Here is a 16,185-nt window from a genome sequence, read left to right as displayed (position 1 = left end):
CTTAACCCTAATTGCTCCTGTAAGTCGCTCTGGATAAGAGCGTCTGCTAAATGACCAATTTATTTATATTTATAACATCTTTGCGTAACACTGTGCAAGAAAAACATGCGGCTGAGAGCTGAACAGAAACATAAAGGGAAGAGGAGCAGATAAGAGAGAGAGGCTGTATCTGTGTGTGTCTCCTAACCATAGAGTGTGTGAAAACGGCTCTGAAGTGCAGTTAAAGTATGGGGCTATGACAGGGTTGAGCTCATAGGGACTAGGGAGGGTCTGTCTTTTCCATTACTGAGGATATATATCTGCTCCTGGATGGGTCTGATAGAGGCCTGTGGGTTTTATATTTCAATATAAAGCAAACAAATACAGGAATGAGCAAATAAGGATGTACCATGGTCGGTCTGTCTGTCTTTCTCCCTACCTCCCTCCCTTCTTCCCCCATCTCTCTCTCTCTCTCTCTCTCTCTCTCTCTCTCTCTCTCTCTCTCTCTCTGTTCTCTCTCTCTCTGTTCTCTCTCTCTCTCTCTCTCTCTGTTCTCTCTCTCTCTGTTCTCTCTCTCTCTCTCTCTCTCTCTCTGTTCTCTCTCTATCTCCCTGTTCTCCCTCTCCCTGTTCTCTCAATTCAATTCAATTCAATTTAAGGGCTTTTTTGGCATGGGAAACATATGTTAGCATTGCCAAAGCAAGTGAAGTAGATAGTAAACAAAAGTGAAATAAACAATAAATATTAACGGTAAACATTACACTCAGAAGTTTCAAAAGAATAAAGACATTTCAAATGTCATTATGTATATATACAGTGTTGTAACAATGTGCAAATAGTTAAAGTACAAATGGGAAAATAAATAAACATAAATATGGGTTGTATTTACAATGGTGTTTGTTCTTCACTGGTTGCCCTTTTCTTGTGGCAACAGGTCACAAATCTTGCAGCTGTGATGGCACACTGTGGTTTTTCACCCAGTAGATAAGGGAGTTTATCAAAATTGGGTTTGTTTTCGAATTCTTTGTGGATCGCTGTAATCTGAGGGAAATATGTGTCTCTAATATGGTCATACATTTGGCAGGAGGTTAGGAAGTGCAGCTCAGTTTCCACCTCATTTTGTGGGCAGTGTGCACATAGCCTGTCTTCTCTTGAGAGCCAGGTCTGCCTACGGCGGCCTTTCTCAATAGCAAGGCTATGCTCACTGTGTCTGTACATAGTCAAAGCTTTCCTTAAGTTTGGGTCAGTCACAGTGGTCAGGTATTCTGCCACTGTGTACTCTCTGTTTAGGGCCAAATAGCATTCTAGTTTGCTCTGTTTTTTTGTTTGTTCTTTCCAATGTGTCAAGTAATTCTCTTTTTGTTTTCTCATGATTTGGTTGGGTCTAATTGTGTTGTTGTTGTTGTCCTGGGGCTCTGTGGGGTCTGTTTGTGTTTGTGAACAGAGCCCCAGGACCAGCTTACTTAGGGGACTCTTCTCCAAGTTCATCTCTCTGTAGGTGATTCTCTCTCTCTCTCCCTGCTCTCTCTCTCTCTCTCTCTCTCTCTCTCTCTCTCTCTCTCTCTCTCTCCCTGTTCTCTCTCTCTCTCTCTCTCCCTGTTCTCTCTCTCTCTTTCTCTCTCCCTGTTCTCTCTCTCTCACTCTCTCCCTGTTCTCTCTCTCCCTACTTTCTCTCTCTCTCTCCCTGTTCTCTCTCTCTCCCTGTTCTCTCTCTCTCTCCCTGCTCTCTCTCTCCCTGTTCTCTCTCTCTCTCCCTGCTCTCTCTTTCTCTCCCTGCTCTCTCTTTCTCTCTCTCCCTGCTCTCTCTCTTTCTCTCTGCAACAAAACAGGGGGAACCAAAGGGAGAGAGGGATAGAAAAGAAAGTTCCAACAATCCAGGAGAAACAGAAAAAAGGAGAGGAAAGAAGGGTCGGTCCTGTCAGTAGTCAGGGAAGTGGAAGGCTGAGGTGGGTTTAAAGGTCCAGGAGAAACAGAAAGAAGGGTCGGTCCTGTCAGTAGTCAGGGAAGGGGAGGGCTGAGGTGGGTTTAAAGGTCCAGGAGAAACAGAAAGAAGGGTCGGTCCTGTCAGTAGTCAGGGAAGGGGAGGGCTGAGGTGGGTTTAAAGGTCCAGGACAAACAGAAAGAAGGATCGGTCCTGTCAGTAGTCAGGGACGTGGAGGGCTGAGGTGGGTTTAAAGGTCCAGGACAAACAGAAAGAAGGGTCGGTCCTGTCAGTAGTCAGTGAAGGGGAGGGCTAAGGTGGGTTTAAAGGTCCAGGAGAAACGGTCGGTCCTGTCAGTAGTCAGTGAAGTGGTGGGTTTAAAGGTCTAGCCTGCATGGGAGAAGAAAGTGGAGCCTCAGCAATTACAGCTTCCCAGGGCCTCCCAGGCCCAGGGCCCAACGTCAAGAGCCCTTATCTCCAGTGAAAGGACAGAAGCCAGGGCCATGTGGAGAGGCTGTATTGTGAATCTGTGTGTGTGCGTGTTTGTGTGCGTGTGCGTGTGCGCGGGGGAGCAGACATCTACTAAATCACACCTATCTCCCCTTGATCTCCCCACAGAACAGAGCAGTAACCCAGCCTCACTTCTAAGATCTTAACACTGTCACCTTTCCCACATTCCCCTGGCTGTGGGTCTCTAATGGTACGGCCGTCACGCTGTCCTAGCAGGACAGTCCCAGTCAAAACCATCAATCTCAGACAACAGGGGCCAATGAGAGAAAGAGAAAAGAGAGGAAGATAAAACATCAGAGCCTGAGAAAGGCAGGATGTGGAGGCGAAGCAGACCTGCCATTCGTTAAGCGCCCGTTTGAAGGAACGAAATCTCCTGACATCCATCAGGCTGGTAGTGAGAGCTGGGATAGCATGTTGGGATGTGGCCTGAACAGGCCCTTTTCTTGTGGTGGACCTGACATAATACCAGAGAGAGAGAGTTGTGTGCAGCAGCTTGCGAAATTCGTTTGACGGTATGACTGTACACCACACTTAAATGCAGAGTTTCAGTTTACCAAACTATCCGAGGGCATCGACAACAGTGTCTTCATGGATTCACACGTCAGAATTCAGAAACTCCTCCAGAACACGTCTCTCTTTTCTTCTGTCCTACTTTACTCCCTCCATTTTATCTCAATAATCCCCTTTTACCCATTTATCATCTGCTGCTCCCTCGCTCCCTTTCTCCGTGTCACGGGGGGGCTCTGGTTTATGGGACGGCGCTGACATGTTGAGGGACGACCCTTCCTCGGTGCATTGTGGGTAACAGGGTCCAGCTGTGGGGAGGGGGGAGGGGGGTACTGACAGTGGAGTTAGGATGGGCGGCGCTTGGGGGTGGGGGCACTCCTGTTTCACCTCACAGGAGAGCAGCTTGGGGGATGGGGGTAAGAGGAGGAGGTCACAGGGGGCAGATAGACCTCAACACCAGTGTTCCCATGGCTGCTGAGGTGATCTTTTAGGATTGTTATGTATACACGTCCCTAGTGCTGTACACTGCAGTAAATCCATAGAAACTGCTTGAGCCCAATGTTAGGGGGATGCTGCACTGCTGCAGTGAATCTAACAGGGGTAAAATTATTATATCCTAGAGGACTGAGCTCTCGCTCTGTAGTATTGGAGATCAGATTGTTATTAATGCTCTAGACTACTAGCATTGTTCCCTTAGAAGACAAGGTCCCAGCATAAAAGGACTCTGGTAGCTAGGCACTCAGCATACTATCTCTCTCCCTAGTAACTCAGCATACTATCTCTCTCCCTAGTAACTCAGCATAATATCTCTCTCCCTAGTAACTCAGCATACTATCTCTCTCCCTAGTAACTCAGCATACTATCTCTCTCCCTAGTAACTCATCATTGTGTGTTCCTTCAGACTCCCTAACTGTGTTAGTCTCTGGCTCACCAGGAAACACTGGTCACCAGCACCACCAGAGATGGCGACACACCAGTAAACAGTGGTTACCAGCACCACCAGAGATGGCTACACACCAATGAACACACAATGGTTGAGATAGCATCTGCAACACATTGGTTTCTGCAATTGCTCTCCAAAACCTCTCCTTGCAGACGCTCAACATTTCCACTTATTTTATGTATTAGAAGAGCTAGCACACCTGATTCAACTAATGAAGGGCTTGGTGATTGGTTGACCAATCAGGTGTGCTTGTAGTGTGCTTGTACTGAAAAACATTAAATAGATGGAACGACTAGGGGTGCTTGAGGAGAGGTTTGGAAAACACTGCCCTAACTAATGCATCTAATTAGATAACCATCACCTGCGAGGAAAACAAAGCCCTGAGAGCAATGAGCCATATTACTAGTCATAGAGGTCAGGGGTCAGAGTCAGATTGGCTGTTTCCACTGCTGCTAAAGCGACTGTGTCCTTTGTGTAACCCTCCACCGAAACAAGAGAGATAACAGGGCCTGTTTGAAACAGGCACACACCCATTACATGCACAAACACACATGCACACATGCAGAAACAGAAACACACACACACTTGAGCCTCCTGCCCACCTACCGGCCCCACCACCACAACAGGTGCCCTTTCTCCTCCGGGGCATTTCGAAACCCAAAACCTCCAAAGTGTGTCTGTACAACTCATGTGACCCAGGCTAAATCCTCCAAGCTTCAGAGCTACCTTGGCTGCTTCATCCCCAGGGAGCAAGGCTGGGAGAGGGGGAACGGAAGGAGGAGAAGAGAGGCGGACGATGGCCAGGCCAGACAATGGTCTGTGTTAGCAGATGTCTATACCTCCTCTGAGCTTTTAGGTCTGAGAGTCAGTTTAAATCCTAAAGGAAATGTTGTCTATACCTCCTCTGAGCTTTTAGGTCTGAGGGTCAGTTTAAATCCTAAAGGAAATGTTGTCTATACCTCCTCTGAGCTTTTAGGTCTGAGAGTCAGTTTAAATCCTAAAGGAAATGTTGTCTATACCTCCTCTGAGCTTTTAGGTCTGAGGGTCAGTTTAAATCCTAAAGGAAATGTTGTCTATACCTCCTCTGAGCTTTTAGGTCTGAGGGTCAGTTTAAATCCTTTCTTTCTCTAAAGAGATACTGCAGAATAAGGGATTCTAGATGCCGGACAAGATAATAATAATAATAATAATATGCCATTTAGCAGACGCTTTTATCCAAAGCGACTTACAGTCGTGCGTGCATACATTTTTGTGTATGGGTGGTCCCGGGGATCGAACCCACTACCTTGGCGTTACAAGCGCCGTGCTCTACCAGCTGAGCTACAGAGGACCACAAGATCCCTTTGGATGAGATTCACACACACACACTAACCCCCTGTCTTGCTCTTTGTAGGTCGTATAGGTATTGACACATAGCTGCCGTCGCCTTCCTCAGTCAGCACTGTTAAATCTTCCGTCAGCAGTGATGAGGTGACCCAGCCCTGTGACCCTTGAACTTTCTGACTGATAAAGTCAGTGAGGTCACAACCCACTCACATGGACACAAAGCAGCCCTCTGTTACACACCTACCATCTCTGTGGTCAATTGGCTGATTATCCAATCACAGCTCTTTATACAGAGACGTGGTGAGAGACTAGCCCATTAGGCGTCTGTACTTTACCATGCAAAAATATCTCATTCATACAAAGCGTGCAGAGACAATGAACAATGGATAGGTCTGCATCCTCCTTTCATTTGTGATGGGTTTTGAACTAACGTTTGATCCCATACCCTAACTCCTGTCTCTGTTTAGTGAAAAAAACTGGTTTCCTGATCTGATTCTGGATCAGATGTGAACTATGACTATTCTTCAGATAGAGACTGTCTCTGGTTATAGAACCCTGTCCTGTTCCAGTCATACACTATATGTCAGTCAGGGACATAGACATAGAATTACTAGATAATGAACACAATTAAATTAGAACGCTAACACGCAGGTCTGAGGTCAGTTAGGGACAGCTACTATACAGTACACCACTAGCCTCTCTGTGCTCAAGTTACAACTGATACGCTTAGTTTTCTGGATCAGATTTAGATTGTGACTATTCTTTAGAGATTGGCTCTGGTCATAGAACACTGGTTTGCCCCAGTTCCCAGGTCAGTCAGCTTTAAACAGCTACTAGCCCACTTGCCCCTCTCTTTACTAAGTTCACAACTGACCCATACAGGGTGACCCCAAGCCTTGGAGACCACTCTGCTTGACCCAGAATCCGTCACACACCAATGTGTCATAAAAGCAAACCGACGTAGACGCCTCTCTCTGTGTGAGAACTCTCTTTCTACCCCTCTCTCGTCATCTTTCTCTCTCTCTCTCTCTCCCTTTTTCTCTCTCTCTCCCTCTCACTGACGACTCTTCCTTTCTGGTGGTAGGGGGTTGAGGGGTGAGGAGGGGAGAGGAGGAGGAGGAGTGAGGATTTGATGGCTTGTTGGGGTGTTGGGGAGCAGGAAGAAGCCACAGTGTTAAGGTGAACCCTGAACTCTATAGTCTTCAGGTCATGAAGGAGATATATGTCCACAAGGGCCACTACTATACAGCCCTGTAGTCTGACCTGGGCTGGGATGCAGGAGGCTGGGGTTAGCAGCTGGTACTGCTGGAAATGGGAAGGGTTGAGGGGAAACAGACAAACAATAGGTCATAGAGTCATTGAACACTGGTCACTTTAATAATGTTTACATCATGTTTTACCCACTTCATATGTATATACTGTATTCTAGTCATGGCTCATCCTATATAACTACTGCTGTACACACCTTTTCTATTCACATACTGTCTATACTGTCTATACACACCATTCATATACTGTCTATACTGTCTATACACACCATTCATATACTGTCTATACACACCATTCATATACTGTCCATACTGTCTATACACACCATTCATATACTGTCCATACTGTCTATACACACCATTCATATACTGTCTATACACACCATTCATATACTGTCCATACTGTCTATACACACCATTCATATACTGTCTATACACACCATTCATATAATGTCCATACTGTCTATACACACCATTCACATACTGTCCATACTGTCTATACACATCATTCATATACTGTCCATACTGTCTATACACACCATTCACATACTGTCTATACACACCATTCACATATGGTCCATACTTTCTATACACACCATTCACATACTGTCCATACTGTCTATACACACCATTCATATACTGTCCATATATATTTATATTCCGCAACATTTCTGCAATTCTATCCATTTTGTCATGGGGGTTTTGTACTGTGTATTTAAATACTGTATTCTTCACATAGCTCATTCTAATATTTCTACTATTGTACATTGAATTTTAGTTACACTGTTTATACACACCGCATATTTATTTATATATTGGATTCTTGAAATACAGTGGGGAAAAAAAGTATTTAGTCAGCCACCAATTGTGCAAGTTCTCCCACTTAAAAAGATGAGAGAGGCCTGTAATTTTCATCATAGGTACACGTCAACTATGACAGACAAAATGAGAAAAAAAAATCCAGAAAATCACATTGTAGGATTTTTAATGAATTTATTTGCAAATTATGGTGGAAAATAAGTATTTGGTCAATAACAAAAGTTTCTCAATACTTTGTTATATACTCTTTGTTGGCAATGACACAGGTCAAACGTTTTCTGTAAGTCTTCACAAGGTTTTCACACACTGTTGCTGGTATTTTGGCCCATTCCTCCATGCAGATCTCCTCTAGAGCAGTGATGTTTTGGGGCTGTCGCTGGGCAACACGGACTTTCAACTCCCTCCAAAGATTTTCTATGGGGTTGAGATCTGGAGACTGGCTAGGCCACTCCAGGACCTTGAAATGCTTCTTACGAAGCCACTCCTTCGTTGCCCGGGCGGTGTGTTTGGGATCATTGTCATGCTGAAAGACCCAGCCACGTTTAATCTTCAATGCCCTTGCTGATGGAAGGAGGTTTTCACTCAAAATCTCACGTTACATGGCCCCATTCATTCTTTCCTTTACACGGATCAGTCGTCCTGGTCCCTTTGCAGAAAAACAGCCCCAAAGCATGATGTTTCCACCCCCATGCTTCACAGTAGGTATGGTGTTCTTTGGATGCAACTCAGCATTCTTTGTCCTCCAAACACGACGAGTTGAGTTTTTACCAAAAAGTTATATTTTGGTTTCATCTGACCATATGACATTCTCCCAATCCTCTTCTGGATCATCCAAATGCACTCTAGCAAACTTCAGACGGACCTGGACATGTACTGGCTTAAGCAGGGGGACACGTCTGGCACTGCAGGATTTGAGTCCCTGGCGGCGTAGTGTGTTACTGATGGTAGGCTTTGTTACTTTGGTCCCAGCTCTCTGCAGGTCATTCACTAGGTCCCCCCGTGTGGTTCTGGGATTTTTGCTCACCGTTCTTGTGATCATTTTGACCCCACGGGGTGAGATCTTGCGTGGAGCCCCAGATCGAGGGAGATTATCAGTGGTCTTGTATGTCTTCCATTTCCTAATAATTGCTCCCACAGTTGATTTCTTCAAACCAAGCTGCTTACCTATTGCAGATTCAGTCTTCCCAGCCTGGTGCAGGTCTACAATATTGTTTCTGGTGTCCTTTGACAGCTCTTTGGTCTTGGCCATAGTGGAGTTTGGAGTGTGACTGTTTGAGGTTGTGGACAGGTGTCTTTTATACTGATAACAAGTTCAAACAGGTGCCATTAATACAGGTAACGAGTGGAGGACAGAGGAGCCTCTTAAAGAAGAAGTTACAGGTCTGTGAGAGCCAGAAATCGTGCTTGTTTGTAGGTGACCAAATACTTATTTACCACCATAATTTGCAAATAAATTCATTAAAAATCCTACAATGTGATTTTCTGGAATTTTTTTCTCTCAATTTGTCTGTCATAGTTGACGTGTACCTATGATGAAAATTACAGGCCTCTCTCATCTTTTTAAGTGGGAGAACTTGCACAATTGGTGGCTGACTAAATACTTTTTTCCCCCACTGTAGCTCACTCTAATATATCTACTGCTGTACATATCATTCTTAGTATATCTTGTGTAAATTCATCCGGTGTAGATACGTATAGATTGCATTTTGATTATGCTATGTGGGTTAATTAGATTCGTTCTGACGTTTCAAGATTTGTTAAATATTTGGGGGGGATCATTTGCGTACTTGTTGACATTTTACTTCATTTTACTGCATTGTTAGGAGCTAGTAACAAAAGCATTTCGCTACACTCACTATAACATCTGCTAAACTGTGTACGCGACCAATACACTTTTATTTGATTTAATCATATAATATAACTAACTAATAACTATCTAATGAATATGATGTAAGTGAATGGGTACAGGGAAAGCAGTAGCGCGTGACTTGTGTCAGTTGTCGGTTTTCAATAACGCAATCCAGAAGGTGTACATTCTTGTGGCGTGAGTGAGTGTTTGTTTTGTGCGTGTGTGTGTTTGCTGGGTGTGAGTATCAGAGGACGGTGTGTACTTGTCTTCATGATGTGTGTGTTTGAGTATTGGAGACACACACGTGTGTGTGTGTCAGGGAGTGTTTAGAGGCGGCTCGACCTGTTCCGTAGCCGTGTGCTGACACACAAAGCAGGTGTGATGTGCACACTCCAATCTCTCTCTCTCTCTCTCTCTCTCTCTCTCTCTCTCTCTCTCTCTCTCTCTCTCTCTCTCTCTCTCTCTCTCTCTCTCTCTCTCTCTCTCTCTCTCTCTCTCTCTCTCTCTCCATACCTTGTTTTCATCATCCTGTCTTTACCTCTGTTTTATTGCTACATGTCTTTGAATGGAACACTGATTCATCATCACCACCTGATATTACTGGTATGATTAACTATTTATCTTGACATAAGTTCAACTTATTTTTAACTTTAAAGCTATCCAGGAGATCAAACATTGTTTTGATCAGTGATTTACCTGACTCACAATTCTGCTTTCTCTCTCTTAGCAGAGAATTGTATTTATTTTTGGGACCCTCTTGCCCGGTCTTTCTTGAAAAAGAGGGTCTGAACCTCAAGATTTATCTCCTGGTCAAATAGAGGCTTGTTTATTTCTTAAGAATCAGAGCATATTCAGATACTGATTATGTACATGTATGTTCACATTCAGTCCTACCCTAGTCCCTCTGTTCAACAGTCAAATGTAGATTGTAGGTACCTATAACTGAATATGTATGTTCACATTCAGTTTGACCTTTCTCCCTCTGAACCCTGAACTTCTACTGTTGCAACAAAGTTCAAAGGTAAAATCAACTAAATTGAAGTGTTTATGACACATGCAGTCCGTGGCCAGACAGACTGAGGGAAATACACACACATCACCTGAGGATAAACAAACACACACTCTCGGAGTGATTCTGTCACAGTGTCCCTCTGTCTGGCTGTCCTTCCCTCTGGCTACACGCGCCACTGTCCCCCTGCCCTATCATGTCACCTCCTACCAAATACCTCTGGCACCCCATGTCTCCAGAGGGGGTTTAGCCAATACCCTGTAGAATGTGCCAACCACATTTCTGTCATAGCACTGATGTCACCGCAGCCACCGCCACAGCAGCACACACACACACACACACACACACACACACACACACACACACACAGCCGTCTCACAATTAACCTGCAGTTAATCAAGGAGCAGGCAGGTAACTAACAAGCAGTAGCATTCTTTCACCACCACATCACAAAATACGTCTGTAAATTCACCTCGCCCATCACCTCTCCACCTCCTTCTTTCCTCCTCCTCTCCTCCCATCCCCTCATCAGGTCTGTTCATGTGGAGGGTGAGTACAGGAGGAATGTTAACAAATATACAGGCTGTGGAGAAATCAGGATTTCCAGTGAGCTGATAATGATCAGATGATGGACTCTATACATAGCAGCTGATGTGATACTTGGCACTACAACTTGACTAATGTGAAACTTAGTGGACATGGCACAATGTCCTGAGTAACCTGGACAGGCTATTCTGAAGAAATACACAGTCACACATACCCCATCAACATATCCTGAGACACAAATGTCTGAAGCTGTTGAACTCAGGGGCATCATCAGCCTCATAGCACATCTGTTCTCACACCTGATCATCCCCTGTTCCCCTATTTTCTCTCCCCCCCTCTTCTAAATGTCTTCTTTAGGACACCAGTAACCTCTCCACACACACACACACACAAACACACACAAACACACAAACACACAAACACACACGTACATGTCTCTCTCTACCAATGAGCCGTGTAGTAGCAGTTACGAGGGAGGGAGGGAGGGAGGGAGGGAGAGACAGACAGAAAGCCAAAGACTTAAAAGTATGTATTGCATCTTATGTACTCCTGGCTGCACAATTACACTGTATTTCCCTCCAGGGGACAATGACGTTTAAATTGACTTGACAGGATAAATGTCACAGATGACCTCTTCTTAGAACAGTGAAGGGATTTGTGTCAATCAGCTTTAGATGATGATGTAGTTCTTGTTCTTGTCTTGAAGGTGTTTTAACGGAAAGGTCACCGTGACAGTAAAGAATGCCAGAGATGCCAGCAATGGGACAATGTGTGACACTAGGGACACAATGGGGACAGTGTCGATGAGAGGAGGAGTAAATTGTTTAGCCACTTGGCTGTGGACCTGGCGATTGACAATATCATTTGTTAGACTCATCGTCACTGTTTCCAATTTAGATAAATCTGTGGAGTTTATCTAGGTCAGTGTTTTCCTATCCTGGCCCTGGGGACCCATAGGGGTGGCACTCTTTAGTTTTTGCCCTAGCACTAACACACCTGATTCAAGTAATGAAAGCCTTGATGATGAGATGATTAGTTGAATCAAGTGTGTTCGTGCTAGTAATAAAAGCCTTGATGATGAGATGATTAGTTGAATCAAGTGTGTTCGTGCTAGTAATAAAAGCCTTGATGATGAGATGATTTGTTGAATCAAGTGTGTTCGTGCTAGTAATAAAAGCCTTGATGATGAGATGATTTGTTGAATCAAGTGTGTTAGTGCTAGTAATAAAAGCCTTGATGATGAGATTTGTTGAATCAAGTGTGTTAGTGCTAGGGTAACCACACCTTTGGGTGTGGCTATTGACAATTTAATTGGTTGTTGTTGCTAACTTAATTGTCACCGTGTCTTACTTATCAATCTGTGGAGTAGATGCAAATGAGTATACGCGACCAATAAACTCTGATTTGATTTGTGTAGGTCTAGGTGGTGGCATTGACTACATCAGTCATCGTAACCTAATTATCTCTCTCCACGTCTGTCTAGGACCTAGGTAGTCATGAAGTCACATGGTGTATGTAGACTGATCTGGAGGGTAAGAGAGGGCTTTGGGTTGTAGCCAGTAGTGTCTGTGTCAAATCAAATCAAATTGTATTGGTCACATGCGCCGAATACAACAGGTGCAGACATTACAGTGAAATGCTTACTTACAGCCCTTAACCAACAGTGCATTTATTTTTAACAAAAAAAGTAAAAATAAAACAACAACAAAAAAAGTGTGCAGAGTCAATGTGCGGGGGCACCGGCTAGTTGAGGTAGTTGAAGTAATATGTACATGTGGGTAGAGTTAAAGTGACTATGCATAAATAATTAACAGAGTAGCAGCAGCGTAAAAAGGATGGGGTGGGGGGGCAGTGCAAATAGTCTGGGTAGCCATGATTAGCTGTTCAGGAGTCTTATGGCTTGGGGGTAGAAGCTGTTGAGAAGTCTTTTGGACCTAGACTTGGCACTCCGGTACCGCTTGCCGTGCGGTAGCAGAGAGAACAGTCTATGACTAGGGTGGCTGGAGTCTTTGACAATTTTGAGGGCCTTCCTCTGACACCGCCTGGTATAGAGGTCCTGGATGGCAGGAAGCTTGGCCCCAGTGATGTACTGGGCCGTACGCACTACCCTCTGTAGTGCCTTGCGGTCGGAGGCCAAGCAGTTGCCATACCAGGCGGTGATGCAACCAGTCAGGATGCTCTCGATGGTGCAGCTGTAGAATTTTTTGAGGATCTGAGGACCCATGCCAAATCTTTTCAGTCTCCTGAGGGGGAATAGGCTTTGTCGTGCCCTCTTCACGACTGTCTTGGTGTGTTTGGACCATGATAGTTCGTTGGTGATGTGGACACCAAGGAACTTGAGAACAGTGTAGTGTTTACTCACAAATACAGATTTACACTTTTCTTTCCTCATTCTTTGACAATAGGCCTGTGTTTACAGACCTACCTACCTGTTTTACAGGTCTGTAGTTTACTGTACTGTAGAAATGACTGTTTGTGATTTTTCAAGTCATTCTAGCCTAGGGGCTTTATCCCATAAAACGCATACACACACACACACACTGATAAATATGACAAGAAGATCTCTTTGGCTGATTAAACTGTAACAAAAGAATGCATTGTGAGAACACATCTCGCTATATTGGTCACTTGCCAGGGCCTCATAGCACAACCAATCAACCACATCTAGCTTCAACATGTCAGCTTGGCTTGGCCCGGGGTGGCCTTGACTGCCTCCTGAGCTCACTGCTATCTGCTTCTGCCAGTGCTGTCTCTACTGCTGTCACTACTCTGAGGCTGAGAGATCTGTCAACAAGGTTATATCACTGTGACCCTGGAACACTGCAATGAACGTGCAACAGGTGTGCCGTGCTCTCTGTTTTAGACGAGAGAGAGAGAGAGAGAGAGAGAGAGAGAGAGAGACAGAGACAGAGACAGAGAGAGAGAGATATGGAGGAAGAAGGGAGGGAGGTAGGGAGAAAGACAGACAGACCGACCATGGTACATCCTTATTTGCTCATTCCTGTATTTGTTTGCTTTATATTGAAATATAAAACCCACAGGCCTCTATCAGACCCATCCAGGAGCAGATATATATCCTCAGTAATGGAAAAGACAGACCCTCCCTAGTCACTATGAGCTCAACCCTGTCATAGCCCCATACTTTAACTGCACTTCAGAGCCGTTTTCACACACTCTATGGTTAGGAGACACACACAGATACAGCCCCTCTCTCTGTCTGTGTGTGTGTCTGTGTGCAGTCTGCCCAAGAGAGGAACTTACTGCATGCCTCACAGAGCTCTCTCTCTGTCTCTCTCTGAGGTTTGAGGAGTGGGGAGGAGGGAAAGGTGGAGGCGGTTGTAAGGCAATCAGTGAGTGTAGTAATTCCAGACAGGCCTTGAGCAGTGGGCTGTGTTCTGGGTCAGAAAGGAGAGGAGGGGGTGAGAAAAGCAGAGCAGACTTTACAAGCCTGCACAGTCCCTGTCAGACCTCAACAACAGGGGAGGACAATAGGGATGGAGGGCGGAGGGGGTCAGGTGGGCGGACAGAGCGCCCCCGCTGCCCAAGGGCCTGACTGCTGGACCAGACCACAGCTTGACCCAGACACACTCCGCCTCCCTCACATAATGGACCATCCCAGCAGGACCAGACACACCCCCCCTCCATCTATAATGGACCGGCCCAGGGGCGTGGAGAGGGGCAATTATCACCAGTGATTGAATAAGCCTCCCCTGCCTGCAGTTTTATAGACCATCACACACATACTGATATACACACACACACACACCATCCTGTTCCCTTACTACCACTGCTCTTAGACTTTATAACTTCCAAACCAGCCAGCCGTGTTCTCTCCCCCCCCAACACACCCCCTCCATACTTCTTCAACAGCTCTCTCCGCTCAGTAAATAGCATGTGTGTGTGCTCTCAGTCTGACCCATGTTGTAGGTAGGTAGACAACTTGTCATTGAGGGACTCAGTCAAATGTGAAGGGGACTCATGAGGAAGGAATGTGTTGAGGTTAACACTGTCAATAGCCAAGTGTGCTTTCTGGAAACTCTGAACGCAATCATTCAACAGGACTGTTTCCTCATTCAGAAATGGGCCAAAAATGTAACCCTATGCTACTTCTGAAGTGAACTAAAACGTGTATGTTGACAATAATCTTGTATCATCTTGTTTCATATGGATAAAGTACTATTAGTTGTTAAGTATTTTTTGTAGTATAGCAACTTAACTACTCTGTCATATAAACATTGAAGAGGAGTGAAATGGACAGTCAAACAATTAACCCTTAACTTACCCACTAAACAAGATGTCTCCTCCTGTTTCACTTCACTTTGACTGGGGCCAGTGGTGGTGTCCCCTCTATCTGTAGACAACACAACAGGAGAAACACATTAACACACACACTGTATTTGTGATTGACAGATCATCTTGACTGTTGAGGTGTGGTCAGCACACACAGACTAGCACTTGTAGTTAGGGTTGTTACAGGAGTTTTAACTCAACTCTGTTTTGGGGATTGTTTTAGTTATGGTTGACCAGGCCTTTTCTCTTCCCATCAACCCACAACAACCCCCATCTCCTGCCCTCCCAGCTCCAGCTCCAGTCCAATCCTGCTCTCCCCATCACCCCACACGCTGAGCAGGAAGTGGTGTTGTTTTAACGTGGTGCATTCCAGCGGCGTGTGGGAGGGTGGCGAGGAGGGAGGGAGGGAGCGTGCTGAGCAGCAGCAGGCCGTGTGGCGTAGGAGGCGTTCTGGCACGGGGAGCGAGAGGATGAACGACAGAACCAGAGAATGATAGAATGACAGAGGAAGCGAGGGAGGGAGGAAAAGGAGAGTAAGAATGCAGGCTGTCAGCTCCCTGAACTGCTGGCCATCTTATCGGGCCGTGTTTGTGTGTGTCTCTCTCTCTCTCTCTCTCTCTCTCTCTCTCTCTCTCTCTCTCTCTCTCTCTCTCTCTCTCTCTCTCTCTCTCTCTCTCTCTCTCTCTCTCTCTCTCTCTCTCTGTGTCTCTCTCTCTCTCTCTCTCTCTCTCACACTCACACTCACACACACACACACACACACACACACACACACACACAGAAGTGACGGGTGCCTAAGCCGGCATTAAAGTGTATGTATATGGTGCTGTGTTTATGAGTGGTAGGGTATCATAGCAGGACAGTAGTTTAACATCACTACAGTACTTAGTGAGTGAAGGCAGGGTATCATAGCAGGACAGGAGTTTAACATCACTACAGTACTTAGTGAGTGAAGGCAGGGTATCATAGCAGGACAGTAGTTTAACATCACTACAGTACTTAGTGAGTGAAGGCAGGGTATCATAGCAGGACAGGAGTTTAACATCACTACAGTACTTAGTGAGTGAAGGCAGGGTATCATAGCAGGACCGGAGTTTAACATCACTACAGTACTTAGTGAGTGAAGGCAGGGTATCATAGCAGGACCGGAGTTTAACATCACTACAGTACTTAGTGAGTGAAGGCAGGGTATCATAGCAGGACAGTAGTTTAACATCA

The 16,185-nt window shown here is 45.3% G+C and overlaps 1 protein-coding gene across 3 annotated transcripts in view; it reads right to left on the bottom strand.

Annotated features, from left to right (window-relative positions):
* The window catches only part of LOC311123660 (vasorin-like), a 43,456-nt gene that overhangs the window by 13,395 nt on the left and 13,876 nt on the right, over nt 1-16,185 (bottom strand). For 2 of the 3 annotated variants that reach the window (XM_084197902.1, XM_084197903.1), the window contains exon 2: nt 14,960-15,028. The exons of the other annotated variant lie outside the window; for it this stretch is intronic. The gene's annotated coding sequence lies outside the window, so the exon portion shown is untranslated. The remainder of the gene's footprint in view (nt 1-14,959; nt 15,029-16,185) is intronic. 3 annotated transcript variants of the gene reach the window in all.

The sequence above is a fragment of the Coregonus lavaretus genome (genome assembly GCF_964263955.1).
Source record: "Coregonus lavaretus genome assembly, contig: HAP1_SCAFFOLD_2620, whole genome shotgun sequence".
In the NCBI taxonomy this organism is placed as follows: Eukaryota; Metazoa; Chordata; class Actinopteri; order Salmoniformes; family Salmonidae; genus Coregonus; species Coregonus lavaretus.
This window is presented reverse-complemented; position numbering and strand designations above follow the sequence as displayed.